The following is a 16,238-nucleotide window of genomic DNA, read 5'->3' on the forward strand; positions in this document are numbered from 1 at the left end:
GGCAGATTCTCCTAGGAGAGGCAGCCTAAGGAGACTCGTCTGCGAAGGGTGAGGCTGCCAGGCCCAGGAGGTAGGTCTGGGCCCCTGGGAACATTGCAGAGGAAGGCAGCCCAACCCAGGCGGTAGTTGTAGATTGAGGCGAACGTCTAGGAGGGGAACTGACCAGCGAGACTTCCCCACCGGGTGAGTCTTCCCTGCCTGGTGAGGTTTTCCCACAAGGACAGTAAAACCAGAGACACAGGCACAAACATGCCTTGCCTCAGCCTGCAAACTAGTTTCCCTTTGGATGACCATTGGTCAACAAGTGGAGGCACCTCTGCCCACTATCAGGGAATATACCCCACCTGAAGGCCACCACCCTAGAGAGGCAGCTTCCTTGTGGAGCACTGCATTATCAACTTCCTCCAAGACTTTAGGCTACTGAAGGCTAAGAAGGGATATACTAGAAATCTTCAGGGACATTATAAGTCAATAGAGGAAATCTGCAATATCTTAGTGGTCCACTGATACCTGAACAATATGAGAAAACAAGGGAAGAAAATGCCCCAAACAAATCTAGATGTTACATAAATAAAATCCAATGACAGCATGGCAGAAGAAATGACAGAAAGGGAGTTCAGAATGCACATAATTAAAATGATCAGGGAAGCAAACGATGAGATGAAAGAACAAATGCAGGCATTGAATGATGAGATGAAAGAGCAAATGCAGGCATTGAATGATCGCACCAATCGACAGTTAAAAGAGCAAATACAGGAAGCAAAAGATCATTTCAATAAGAGTTAGAGATATTGAAAAAAAAAAAAAAACAAACAGAAATCCTTGAAATGAAGGAAACAATAAACCAAATTAAGAACTCCATAGAAAGCATAACCAATAGGTTAGAACACCGGGAAGACAGAACCTCAGATATTGAAGACAAAATATTTAGCCTTGAAAACAAAGTTGACCAAACAGAGAAGATGGTAAGAAATCATGAACAGAATCTCCAAGAACTATGGGATATCATGAAAAGGTCAAATTTAAGAATTATTGGAATTGAGGAAGGCTTAGAGAAACAAAACAAAGGAATGAACAATCTATTCAATGAAACAATATCAGAAAATTTCCCAAATCTGAAGAATGAAATGGAAAATCAAGTTCAAGAGGCTTATAGGACTCCAAATACACAAAATTACAGCACACCCACAACAAGGCACATTATAATGAAAATAACTAACATACAAAATAGAGACAGAATTTTAAAGACTGTGAGAGAAAACAACCAAATTATATTCAGGCGGAAACCGATATGGACATCAGCAGATTTTTTAATCCAGACCCTAAAAACTAGAAACTAGGGCCTGCAACAACATTTAACAAGCACTGAAAGAAAACAGATGCCAACCAAGAATCTTATATCCAGCAAAACTTACCTTCAAATTTAATCATGAAATAAAATCCTTCCATGATAAACAAAAGCTAAAAGAATTTACAAAAAGAAAGCCAGCATTACAGAACATTCTCAGCAAAATATTCCACAAGGAAGAGATGAAAAACAAAGAAGCAAATCAGAAAAGGGAAGAATTATCCTAAAGGAAATGTCAAATAAAGGAGGAACCAAGTCGTGTCAAAATAAATAAATAAATAAATAAAATTTAAAAAATGAACCAAATGACCGGAAATACAAATCATATCTCAATAATAACCCTGAATGTTAATGGCCTGAATTCATCAATCAAAAGTCATAGACTGGCAGATTGGATTAAAAAGAAAGATCCAACAATATGTTGCCTGAAAGAGACTCACCTCATAGAAAAAGATACCCATAGACTAAGGTGAAAGGATGGGGAAAAACATACCATGCACATGGACTCAGAAAAAAAACTGGAGTATCCATCCTCATTTCAGATAATGTGGACTTCAAGCCAAAGTTAGTCAGAAGGGATAAAGAAGGACATTTCATACTGCTTAAGGGAAGCATAAATCAGCAAGATATAACAATCATAAACATCTATGCCCCAAACAGTGGCTCATCCATGTATGTCAAACAAATCCTTCTCAATTTCCGAAACCAAATAGACCATAACACAATAATACTAGGTGATTTTAACACACCTCTCTCACCACTGGACAGATCTTCCAAACAAAAATTGAACAAAGAAACCATAGATCTCAAAAACACAATCAATACTTTAGACAAAACAGCCATTTATAGAATATACCATCCAACCAAGAGTGAATACACTTTCTTCTCAGCAGCACATGGATCCTTCTCTAAAATAGACCATATATTATGCCACGAAAGCTAATGTTAGCAAATACAAGAAGATAGAGACAATAATTTTATTCTATCAGATCATAATGGATTGAAGTTAGAAATAAATGAAGGAGTGAAAAACAGAAACTACTCCAACACCTGGAGATTAAACAATATGCTATTATATGATGAATGGATAATGGAAGATATTAGGAAGGAAATTAAAATATTCTTAGAGGTAAATGAGAACAAAGAAACATCATATCAAAATCTCTGGGACACTATGAAAGCAACACTTACAGGAAAATTTATTTCATGGAGCACACTCAATAAAAGAAGTAAAACTCAACAAATAAACGACCTAACACTACAACTCAAAGCCCTAGAAAAAGAAGAACAGATCAACACCAAAAGTAGTAGAAGACAGGAAATAGTTAAACTCAGAGCTGAAATCAAAAAAATTGAAACAAAAGAAACAATACAAAAAATTGACAAAATAAATAGTGGTTCTTTGAAAAAATTAACAAAATTGATAAACCTTTAGCCACACTAACAAAGAGAAGACGAGAGAAAACCCAAATCACTAAAATTCGGAATGAACAAGGAAATATCACAACAGACACGATTGAAATACAAACATAATTAGAAGTTATTTTGAAAATCTATACTCCAACAAAATAGAAAACTTCGAAGACATCAACAGGGTCTAGAGACATATGAATTGCCTAAACTGAATGAGGAGGACATTCACAATTTAAATAGACCAATTTCAAGTAATGAAATAGAAGAAGTCATCAAAAGCCTACCAACAAAGAAAAGTTCAGGGCCAGATGGATTCTTAGCCGAGTTCTACAAAACCTTTAAAAAAGAGCTCATTCCAATACTTCTCAAAGTATTCCATAAAATAGAAGAGGAGGGAACACTCCCAAACTCATTCTATGAAGCCAATATTACCCTGATACCTAAACCAGACAGAGACACATCGAGGAAAGAAAATTTCAGACCAATATCCTTAATGAACATCGACGCAAAAATTCTCAACTAAAATTGTAGTAAATCGCATACAAAAACATATTAAAAAGATAGTGCACCATGATCAAGTGGGTTTCATCCCAGGGATGCAAGGTTGGTTCAACATCAGGAAATCAATAAATGTAATTCACCATATCAACAGACATAAAGTCAAGAATCACATGATTATTTCAATAGATGCAGAAAAATCATTTGATAAAATACAGCACCCCTTCATGCTCAAAACACTAGAAAAAATAGGGATAGTGGGAACATTCCTTAACATTGTAAAGGCCATCGATGCTAAGCCCATGGCTAACATCATTCTAAATGGTGAAAAACTGAAAGCATTCCCCCTAAAAACTGGAACAAGGCAGGGATGCCCTCTTTCACCACTTCTATTCAATATCGTCCTTGAAACTCTAGCCAGAGCAATTAGACAGACCAAAGAAATTAAAGGGATACGAATAGGAAAAGAAGAACTCAAACTATCCCTATTTGCTGATGATATGATTATATACTTAGAGGAACCAGGAAATTCCATCAGAAATCTTTTAGTGCTCATAAGTGAATTCAGTAAAGTAGCGGGATATAAGATCAATGCACATAAATCTAATGCATTTTTATACATAAGTGATGAATCTTTGGAAAGAATAATTAGGAAAACTACCCCATTCACAATAGCCTTGAAAAAAAATAAAATACTTGGGAATCAATCTAACAAAAGAGGTGAAAGACCTCTACAGTGAGAACTACAGAACACTAAAGAAAGAAATTAAAGAAAACCTTAGAAGATGGAAAGATCTCCCATGTTCTTGGATAGGCAGAATTAATATTGTCAAAATGGCCATACTACCAAAAGTGCTATACAGATTCAATGCAATTCCAATTAAAATCCCAATGATGTACCTTACAGAAATAGAGCAAGCAATTAAGAAATTCATCTGGAAGAATAAGAAACCCTAGAATAGCTAAAGCAATCCTTAGCAGAAAGAGTGAAACAGGGGTATCGCAATACCAGATCTTCAACTCTACTACAAAGCAATAGTAACAAAACGGCATGGTATTGGCACCAAAATAGAAAGGTAGATCAATGGTACAGAATAGAGGACATGGACACAAACCCAAATCAACACAATTTTCTCATACTAGACAAAGGGTCCAACAATATGCAATGGAGAAAAGATAGCCTCTTCAACAAATGGTGCTGGGAGAATTGAAAATCCATATGCAACAGAATGAAACTAAACCCCTATCTCTCACCATGCACAAAACTAAACTCAAAATGGATTAATGACCTCAGAATCAGACCAGAGACTCTGCAGATTATAGAAGAAAAAGTAGGTCCAGATCTTCAACTTGTTGGCTTAGGATCAGATTTCCTCAACAGGACTCTGATAGCACAAGAAATAAAAGCAAGAATCAATAACTGGGATAGATTCAAACTAAAAAGCTTTCTCTCAGCAAAGGAAACTATCAGCAATGTGAAGAAAGAGCCTACAGAGTGGGAGAAAATCTTTGCCAATCATACTTCAGATAGAGCACTAATCTCCAGAATCTATAAAGAACTCAAAAAACTCTACACCAAGAATGCAAATAATCCAATCGACAAATGGACTAAGGAAATGAACAGACACTTCACAGAAGAAGATCTACAAGCAATCAACAAACATATGGAAAAATGTTCAACATCTCTAGTAATAAGAGAAATGCAAATCAAAATTACCCTAAGATTCCATCTCACCCCAATTAGAATGGCGATTATCAAGAACAGAAGCAACAACAGGTGTTGGTGAGGATGTGGGGAGAAAGGTACACTCATACATTGCTGGTGGGGCTGCAAATTAGTGCAGCCACTCTGGAAAGCAGTGTGGAGATTCCTTAGAAAACTTGGAATGGAACCACCATTTGACCCAGCTATCCCACTCCTTGGCCTATACCCAAAGGACTTAAAATCAGCGTACTACAGAGTTACAGCCACATCAATGTTCATAGCTGCTCAGTTCACAATAGCCAGATTGTGGAACCAACCTAGATGTCCTTCAATTGATGAATGGATAAAGAAACTGTGGTATATATATACAATGGAATATTACTCAGCCATAAAGAATGATAAAATTATTGCATTTGCAGGCAAATGGATGAATTGGAGAATATCATGCTAAGTGAGATAAGCCAATCTCAAAAAACCAAAGGACGAATGATATCGCTAATAAGTGGATGATGACACATAATGGGGGGTGGGAGGGATTAGTGTTAGGGTTAGAGTTAGGGTTAGGTAGCGGGGCAAGAATGGAGGAAGGAAGGACTGTATAGAGGGAAAAGAGGGGTGGGAGGGGTGGGGGGAAGGGAAAAAATAACAGAATGAATCAAACAACATTACCCTACTGTAAATTTATGATTACACAAATGGTATGCCTTTATGCCATGTACAAACAGAGAAACAACATGTATCCCATTTGTTTACAATAAAAAAAAAAGAAACCACCTAACATGTGCACAATTATGTTTTAAAAGTGTCAGTATTTCATCTCTTTGTTCTATTTATATGCACAAACTGGTCTCAGGAAAATGAGCCTTGAGCTGTCAACAATTTGCAGCTTGATTTACATTAATCTCTTTTGGCAAGTTGTCAAAAATTAATATTACAAGGAGGATTTGATGGTAGTGATTCAACACCAAATTAAGAGTTCTAGGTATGGTGCAGCTTTTGAATTAGGTTAAAGCATATCTAAGAAAGGAAATGTTACAGATGAAAGATGGTAAATAGGATTTGAGTCAGGATGCCAGAATAATAGCCATGCCCAGAAAATGACACTCTCTTTTCTGCTGGCAGGAACTGGTACCAGCAGTGCTTGGGCTTTGTGGTTCAATGCCATTTTCCTCAGATGAACTCCATTTTATGGATTCAATTAAATTTAATTAAATGATGAGTGTGTAATAGTGTAACACAGTATTAGAAATATGACAATATCATAATAAATTAGCCATCCTTAAGAATCTCCAGGGGGATCCAAGATGGTGGACTAGAGGGAGGCTGCATTCCTTGTCATTCTGTAACTTCGGTTTCAAGCAGAGGATATCTGTTTCTTGGTGAGGCAGTTTTTGCTGCTTATCGATTCCCTGCTGTTTACCTCATTTGTCTACTGTGATCACCTGCAGACTGCCAGCATATAGACACGTTTTTTGAGTGCAGATTGCTCACTGTCAGGTGCCTATCATCCGCCATTTGCCTGCCTCTTGCCTGTCCATCACCTGCCTCACACCTATCCATCACACACCACACGAGATTCACCTACTGATCCTCCTCTGACAGTCAGCAAACTGATCACTGATTGCCAGTGGAGCGCCAGCTGCCTGCTGTTGCCTGGAAGTTCACTGTCACAGTACCTACAGGTTTGATTACACGTGGCTGCCCCCATTTTGAGACAACAGCTAGGCCGTGTAGGACTCCTGGCCGGACTGACTGAGCCCCATCTACAGGATCCCTCAGCCCGACCCATCACTCCCTGCCTCTGAGGCCCTCACATTGACTGACTGCATCTTGCTGCCAGGACCCCCAGACCGACTGACTGCTCCCTATCACTGGTGCCCCAGACTGACTGATTGCACCGGCCTCCAGGATCCCACAACCACACCAAACACCTGGACCTCCAGGATGCCTGCCTGACCAACCGCATCCCGCCTCCAGAACCTCCAGCTGACCACGTCCACACCCCGAGCTGTAGCTCCCCATTTGCCAACACATTTTGAAGGCAGAGTAGCCATCTTGGATAATCTTGGAAGCCTTACCTCTGATCTTTAGGTGGGGCAAATCCCATCCTGAGATGCCTGTGGGAGACTTGAAGCTCATTGTCAGGTACCTCTCATGCATCAGGCTACTGAAGACTGGGAGGTTTGAATACTATACAACTATTATAGTGTAGATTTTCTTTTTTCTCTTTATTGAACAATCTTAAGTTCTTATTTCTTTACATTTATTGCTCTCTTTTCCTTTTGTATACCTATTCCCTCAGAGTCTCTTTCTCCCTTTTTGCATGCTAACATCCAATTTCTTTTGATTACACTCTCACCCTTTCTACTATCTAGAGCTTCTGTATAATCTTTTCTTATCCCATTAACAGCCACATTCTACATCCCTCTGCATCCTCTTTATGCTCCACTAGAAACTGCAGACCTTATTTCATATCTGTTTGTTATACTGAAGATAATATTTGAACTCATTCTGTTTATTATGACAATATTGTTAATGTCCTCATAGGGGCTATTTGGTCTAGGATTGCATAGTGTCTGAATTGGGCACTGCTAATATTGATTCCTCCCTTTAAGAAAAGGTTTTGGAAACCTATAGGGCCATAGGCTTAACTATAAGCTTATCGGGGAAACCGCAATATCCCAGATCTGCACTGCTAGAGGGGAAGGTGCATGAACAACATGAAAAAACAAGGGAAGAAAATGATCCAAACAAATCTAGATTCTATAGTACTAGAATCCAATGACAGTACGGTTGAAGAAACATCACAAAAGGACTTCAGACTATACATGGTTAAGATGATTCACAAAGCAAAGGATGAGATAAGAGAGCAAATGCAGGCAATGAATGATAATACCAATAAGCAGTTGAAAGAGCAACTGCAGGAAGCAAAAGATCATTTCAACAAAGAGATAGAGATCCTAAAAACAAACAAACAAACAAACAAACCGAAATCCTAAAAATGAAGGAAACAATAAACCCAATAAAAACTCAATGGAAAGCATCACCAAAAGACTACACTACTTGGAAGACAGAACCTCAGACAATGAAGACAAAATATTTAATCTTGAAAATAAAGTTCCCAAACAGAGAAGATGGTAAGAAATCATGAACAGAATCTCCAAGAACTATGGGACATCAAGAAAAGACCAAATTTAAGAATTATTGGGATTGAGGAAGGCTTAGAGAAACAAACCAAAGGAATGAACAATCTATTCAATGAAACAATATCAGAAAATTTCCCAAACCTGAAGAATGAAATGGAAAATCAAATACAAGAGGCTTACAGAACACCAAATGCACAAAATCACAACAGATCCACACCAAGGCACATTATAATGAAAATGCCTACCATTCAAAATAAAGATAGGATTTTGAGGGCTGCGAGAGAAAAGCATCAGATTACATATAGGGGGAAACCAATACGAATAGCAACAGACTTCTCAACCCAGACTCTAAAAGATAGAAGGGCCTGGAACAACGTATTTCAAGCTCTGAAAGAACATGGTTGCTGACCAAGAATCCTATACCCAGCAAAATTAACCTTCAGATTTGAAGATGAAATAAAATCCTTCCATGATAAACAAAAGTTAAAAGAATTTACAAATAGAAAGACTGCACTACAGAATGTTCTCAACAAAATATTCCATGAGGAGGAAATGAATAACAACAATGTAGGTCAGCAAAGGGAGGAACTACCTTAGAGAAAAACCCACTCAAAGGATAAACCAAGTCAACTTAAAAACTGAAAATAAGTCCAAATGACTGGGAATACAAATCATATCTCAATAATAACCCTGAATGTTAATGGCCTAAACTCATCAATCAAAAGACATAGACTGGCAGATTGGATTAAAAAGAAAGACCCAACAATATGCTGCCTGCAAGAGACTCATCTCACAGAAAAAGACATCCACAGACTAAAGGTGAAAGGATGGGAAAATACCTCCCATGCAAATGGACTCAGTAAAAAAGCAGGGGTTTCCATACTTATATAAGATAAAGTGGACTTCAAGCCAAAGTTAGTCAGAAGGGATAAAGAATGACATTTCATACTGCTTAAGGGAACCATAAATCAGGAAGACACAATGATAGTAAATATTTATGCCCCAAACAAAGGTGCATCCCTGTACATCAAACAAATCCTTCTCAATTTCAGGAATCAAATAGACCACAACACAATAATTCTGGGTGACTTTAACACACCACTGTCATCACTAGATAGATCTTCCAAACAAAAACCTACCAAAGAAACCATAGAACTCAATAACACAATGAATAGCCTAGACTTAATAGACATATGTAGAATATTCCATCCATCAATGAGGGAATTCACTTTCTTCTCAGCAGCACATGGAACCTTCTCGAAAATAGACCATATGTTATGCCACAAAGCAGCCCTTAGGAAATGCAAAAAAATAGAGATACTGCCTTGTGTTCTCTCCAATCATAATGGGCTGAGAGTAGAAATCAATGACAAAATAAAAAACAGAAATTACTCCAACACCTGGAGACTAAATAATATGTTATTGAATGAAACATGGATAACAGAAAACATCAGGGAGGAGATAAAAAAATTCTTAGATGTCAATGAGAATGATGATACAACATATCAAAATCTCTGAGACATTATGAAAGAGGTACTAAGAGGAAAATTCATTGCATGGAGTACATTCAAGAAAAGAATGAAAAGTCAACAACTAAATGACCTAACATTACAGCTCAAATCCCTAGAAAAAGAAGAACAGAATAACAGCAAAAGTAGTAGAAGACAAGAAATAATTAAAATCAGAGCTGAAATAAATGAAATTGAAACAAAAGAAACAATTCAAAAAATTGACCAAACAAAAAGTTGGTTCTTTGAGAAAGTAAACAAAATAGACAAACCCTTAGCTACACTAACAAACAGAAGAAGAGAGAAAACTCAAATTACTAAAATTTGTGATGAAAAAGGAAATATCACGACAGACACCACTGAGATACAGAACATAATGAGTAGCTACTTTGAAAATCTGTATTCCAACAAAATAGAAACTACCGAAGACATTGACAAATTTCTAGAGACATATGCTCCTCCCAAGCTGAACCAGGAGGACATACACAATTTAAACAGATCAATATCAGGCAATGAAATAGAAGAAGCCATTAAAAACCTACCATCCAAGAAAAGCACAGGACCAGACAGATTCTCAGTCGAGTTCTACAAGACCTTCAAAGAAGAACTCATTCCAATACTTCTCAAAGTATTCCAGGAAATAGAAAATGAGGGTACCCTACCAAACTCATTCTGTGAAGCTAATATCACCCTCATACCCAAACCAGGAAAAGTCCCATCAAGGAAAGAAAATATTTAGACCAATATCCTTGATGAATATAAATGCAAAGATCCTTAACAAAATACTGGCAAACCCTATCCAAAAACATATTAAGAAAATTGTGCACCATAATCAAGTGGGGTTCATTCCTGTAATGCAAGGATGGTTTAACATCCGTAAATCAATAAATGTAATCCATCACGTCTCAATAAACTTAAGGATAAGAATCATATGGTTATTTCAATGGACACAGAAAAAGCATTCAACAAAATACAACACCGCTTCATGTTCAAAACATTAGAAAAAATAGGGATAGTAGGAACATACCTGAACATTGTAAAGGTTATTTATGCTAAGCCCATGGCCATCATCATTCTTATTGGAGAAAACCTGAAAGCATTCCCTTTAAAAGTGGGAACAAGACAGGGATATCCTCTTTCATCACTTCTATTCAACTTTGTCCTCAAAACTCTAGCCAGAGCAATTAGACAGATGAAAGAAATTAAAGGGATATGAATAGGAAAAGAGGAACTTAAGCTGTCACCATTTGCTGATGACATGATTCCATATTTAGAGGATCCAAAAAACTCCTCCAGAAAACTTCTAGACCTCATCAATGAATTCAGCAAAATATCAGGCTATAAAATCAACACGCATAAATCTAAAGCATTTTTATACACAAGCGATGAAACATCTGAAAGGGAAATGAGGAAAACAACTCCATTTGCAATAGCCTCAAAAAAAAAAAAAAAAAAAAAAAACTTGGGAATCAATCTAACCAAAGAGGTAAAACATCTGTACAATGAAAACTACAAAACACTGAAGAAAGAAATTGAGGAAGACCTTAGAAGATGGAAAGATCTCCCATGTTCTTGGATAGGCAGAATTAATATTGTCAAAATGGCCATACTACCAAAAGTGCTATACAGATTCAATGCAATTCCAATTAAAACCCCAATGATGTACCTCACAGAAATAGAGCAAACAATCATGAAATTCATCTGGAAGAATAAGAAACCCAGAATAACTAAAGCAATCCTTAATACGAAGAATGAAACAGCGGGTATCGCAATACCAGAACTTCAACTATATAACAAAGCAATAGTAACAAAAACAGTATGGTATTGGCACCAAAATAGACAGGTAGATCAATGGTACAGAACAGAGGACATAGAGACAAACCCAAATAAATACAATTTTCTCATACTAGACAAAGGTGCCAAAAATTATGCAATAAAGAAAAGAGAGCCTCTTCAACAAATGGTGCTGGCAAAACTGGAAATCCATATGAAGCAGAATGAAATTAAACCCCTATCTCTCACCCTGTACAAAACTCAACTCAAAATGGATCAAGGACATCAGAATCAGACCAGAGACCCTTCATCTTATAGAAGAAAAAGTAGGTCCAAATCTTCAACATGTTGGCTTAGGATCAGACTTCCTTAACAGGACTCCCATAGCACAAGAAATAAATGCAGGAATCAATAACTGGGATAGATTCAAACTAAATAGCTTTCTCTCAGCAACGGAAACTATCAGCAACGTGAAGATAGAGCCTACAGAGTGGGAGAAAATCTTTGCCACTCATACTTCAGATAAAGCACTAATTTCCAGAATATATAAGGAACTCAAAAAACTCTACACCAAGAATGCAAATAACCCAATCAACAAATCGGCTAAGGAAATGAACAGACACTTCACAGAAGAAGATCTACAAGCAATCAACAGATATATGAAAAAATGTTCAACATCTCTAGTAATAAGAGAAATGCAAATCAAAACTACACTAAGATTCCATCTCACCCCAATTAGAATGGTGATTATCAAGAACACAAGCAACAATAGTTGTTGGAGAGGATGTAGGGAAAGAGGTACTCATACATTGCTGGTGGGGTTGCACATTAGTGCAGCCACTCTGGAAAGCAGTGTGGAGATTCCTCAGAAAGCTTGGAATGGAACCACCATTTGACCCAGCTATCCCACTCCTTGGCCTATACCCAAAGAACTTAAAATCAGCATACTACAGAGATATAACCACATCAATGTTCATACTGCTCAGTTCACAATAGCCAGATTGTGGAACCAACCTAGATGTCCTTCAATTGATGAATGGATAAAGAAACTGTGGTATATATATACAATGGAATATTACTCCGCAATGAAGAATGATAAAATTATGGCATTTGCAGGCAAATGGATGAAATTGGAGAATATCATGCTAAGTGAGATAAGCTAATCTCAAAAAAACCAAAGGATGAATTATCTCACTGATAAGTGGATGATGACACATAATGGGGGGTGGGAGAGTGGAGGAAGGAGGGACTCTATAGAGGGAAAAGAGGAGTGGGAGGAGTGGGGGAGAAGGAAAAAATAACAGAATGAATCAAACACCATTACCCTGTGTAGATGTATGATTACCCAAATGGTATGCTTTTACTTCATTTACAAACAGAAACAACATGTATCCCATTTGTTTACAATAAAAATTTTAAAAAATGAATATCCATTAGGAGATGAATCCAACATGGAATTTTAATAAAAGTATGAGCCAAGAAGATAAATGAATTATTGCTGATATGATCTATATAGGTGCATGTAATAAAGATCAGGATGACAGTGATGAAGCTGGTAGAGGGGAAGAAGTAACAGATAGAGAAGGAAAAGGAGATGATTTGCTAACAGAGGGCACAGGCAGAAGTAATAGAAAGCTGGGAGTTACATAGATTTGCCAACTCAGGCTGTGTAGGGATGGTATCAGCTAGGTTCTAGATCTGGGTTTCTGGAGCAGATAAAGATGCTTAGGTCTTAAATTTCTTTATAAGCACATCTGAAAAATGATTAGAATACTTGGAAAATTTGTTAATGGTTGTAAATCTGAGTTTTAGTATTGGAATAGATAGAGGATAGGTAGAAATACAGATACCATGCACTTGAAATTATTGTAAGATTAAACAAGTTGGATTGTTATTAGCATTAATTTTGGAACTTGGAAAATCTGGATTAGAATTCAACCTAAGTATTTACTAGTTGAAGAAACTTGGTGTTATTATATTTCACCTTTTTAAGTCTCATTAACTAATATCTAAAAAGGAAATATTTCTTGGGATATTGAGACATAGTAGGGACTAGTTGAATATCAGAACTATACAATAATAATAATAATTTGATTTTTGAAGGGAGACATGTAGATGGAAAGAGTATAATCCATAATATATAGAGTCCTTCAGATAGGACTTATTTCAGTTCTTCAACTAGCACATTCTAAGTATTCAATATATATATGAAATAAATCAATGGATATTCATATATTTTCTAAGATCTTGGGTGAGAGAAATGAAGGTCAACAACCTAGCATGATCGTCCAAAAACAGACAAACAGGAGCTGAGAGAAGAGTTTGCATGCAGGTGGTTATTTTGGAAAACTGAATGGAAGCACTGGGGAGAATGAGACAGGGAAATTAAAGAATGTTAAGCTGGTTCCATTTATCCATTGACTCCTATCTACCCATGGTCAGTGGATTCCCCTTGCGTGTTAATGTCTCCTTGTCCACAGGAGTAGGTATGTGCAACCAGGATGAAGCAGAGTTTCTTAAGTGTCTCAGGCACAAGCAGTGGGACAGAGAGCAAGAGTGTGCCAGTGGGAGGAGGAGGTGGTGAGGGATCAGTAGGGTCAAGCTGCTGTCAGGCTTTGATTGTTAGCTGGATTCTGTGGCAGCAGCTGGAGACAAAGGCAGGTTAGGAGGGTCTGGGACAGCACCACCTAGTGGTTGCTAATTAAAAAGGATAATCCTTCTGCAGATTTTCCAGTGCAGAGTGACATGCTGTCCTCAGCCCACATTCAATGGAGAATCCAAACAATGTGACTGAATTCATCCTTTTGGGCATTACAAAGAATCCAGAGCTGAGGAAAATGCTCTCTGGTTTGTTTCTAATCATGTATGTGGTCACAGTACTGGGAAACCTACTCATCGTGGTGACCATAAGTGCAAGTCAGAGTCTGAAGTCTCCCATGTACTTTTTCCTTGCTTCCTTGTCCCTCATGGATGTCACCTACTCTTCCGTCATTGCCCCCAAGTTGATCGTGGACTCCCTCTCTGAGAGCACTGCCATCTCCCTCGAGGCTGCATGACCCAGCTCTTTGCAGAGCATTTCTTTGGTGGTGTGGGGATCGTCCTGCTCACCGTGATGGCCTGTGACCGCTACGTGGCCATCTGCAAGCCCCTGCACTACAGCAGCATCATGAGTCCTCGAGTGTGCTGCCTGATGGTGGGAGGGGCCTGGGTGGGCGGATCCATGCATGCAACAATACAGCTTCTCTTCATGTACAGAATACCTTTCTGTGGCCCCAATGTCATCGATCACTTTATGTGTGACTTGTTTCCACTGTTGGAGCTGGCCTGCATGGACGCCCACGTCCTGGGTCTCTTGGTCATCCTCAACAGTGGGGTGATGTGTGTGACATCTTCCTCATCCTGCTGGCCTCCTACATGGTCATCCTCTGCTCCCTGAGGTATTACAGCTCTGAAGGGAGGCACAAAGCCCTCTCCACCTGTGGGTCCCACCTCTCAGTGGTGGTGTTGTTCTTTGTGCCATGTATTTTCTTGTATGTGAGGCCTGTGGTCACTTATCCCATAGACAAGGCGATGGCTGTGTCCTTTACCATTGTGGAACCAATGTTAAATCTCTTGATTTACACCTTGAGGAATGCAGAGGTGAAGAGTGCTATGAGGAAACTATGGGTGAAGTGAGGGGCCCTGGTGGTCACTAGATTACATTCCAAGGAGCACATTTTCCTTACAAAGCTGATGGAGTCTTATCCTCCCCATAATTCCAATCCACTGGGCATAGGCAACCAGATTAATCTTTTAATTTTATTTTATTCATTGTTTGTTTTTAGTTATACATGACAGCAGAATCCATTTTTAACAGACAAGTCAAGATAGTACACACAAGTCCTGTCCAACCATGATACGCCTCTAGGGCCTCATACAAGTGCGTTTTGTACTGTCTCACCTTGTCCACAAAGGAACACTTTCAAATTGAATTTTATTTTGAACAACCCTAGTCTTCCCAAGTTTAGGTTTTTTAATTAATTTATTTAACCCCCTCCTCTCTTTTGTTTTTGTTTTGGTACTGGGATTGAACTCAGGAGCACTAGACTACTGAGCCACATCCCTAGCTCTATTTTGTATTTTTTATTCAGAGACAAGTCTCACTGAGTTTCTTAATAGCTCACTTTTGCTGATGCTGACTTTGAACTAGCAATCATCCTGCTTCAGCCTCCTGAGATGCTAAGAATGGAGTCTTGTGCTACCATGCTAGTCTTAATTTTCTCTTTGACATGATCTTTCCCAATGCTTTTGCTTGACTGGTTCCCTGCACTCTTTTTCCCTCCAAATGAACTCCTGCCAGAAAAGAAAAGAGAAGTATTTCCTGATGATTTTCCCCACTCCTGCCCTTTAGATGTCCCCCATTTCTACACCCAGGTTGTATCCTCAACATCTGCAATCACAAATTTTACCTTAAAATACTTCTTGAGGTTCAGGTTCTGTTCCTGGCTCCCTAATCCTTGTCAAGGCAGGGATTACTTTTTTTCCTTCTTGCTGTAGCCTCAGTGGTTAGAACATTCCTGGTCACCCAGAATATGCTTAATAAATATTATTGAATGCCTCCATGTCCAAAACAGACTTAGGGGTTTCAAATATTTGTGAATAACCATGAAGAGTGGGAAGGAAAATATTTGTAAGCACTTTCGGGATTAAAATCCCCTCAGTTGACATACTGCCAAGTGTCCTTTTGGAAAGACTTTTCATTTTTTAATGTGTAGTTTAATACAAAGGTCAAAGTATGCCAAAATTATCAACTATCTCTTGACATTCTTCAGAGAAACATAACAAGTTTCACTTGTGGTCAAGTCAAG

The 16,238-nt window shown here is 38.1% G+C and overlaps 1 pseudogene; it reads left to right on the forward strand.

Annotated features, from left to right (window-relative positions):
- The first annotated feature begins 14,159 nt into the window (after positions 1-14,159).
- Positions 14,160-15,066, forward strand: LOC124975539 (olfactory receptor 4C6-like; annotated as a pseudogene).
- Positions 15,067-16,238: the final 1,172 nt, after the last annotated feature.

The sequence above is a fragment of the Sciurus carolinensis genome, unplaced genomic scaffold (genome assembly GCF_902686445.1).
Source record: "Sciurus carolinensis unplaced genomic scaffold, mSciCar1.2, whole genome shotgun sequence".
NCBI lineage: Eukaryota > Metazoa > Chordata > Mammalia > Rodentia > Sciuridae > Sciurus > Sciurus carolinensis.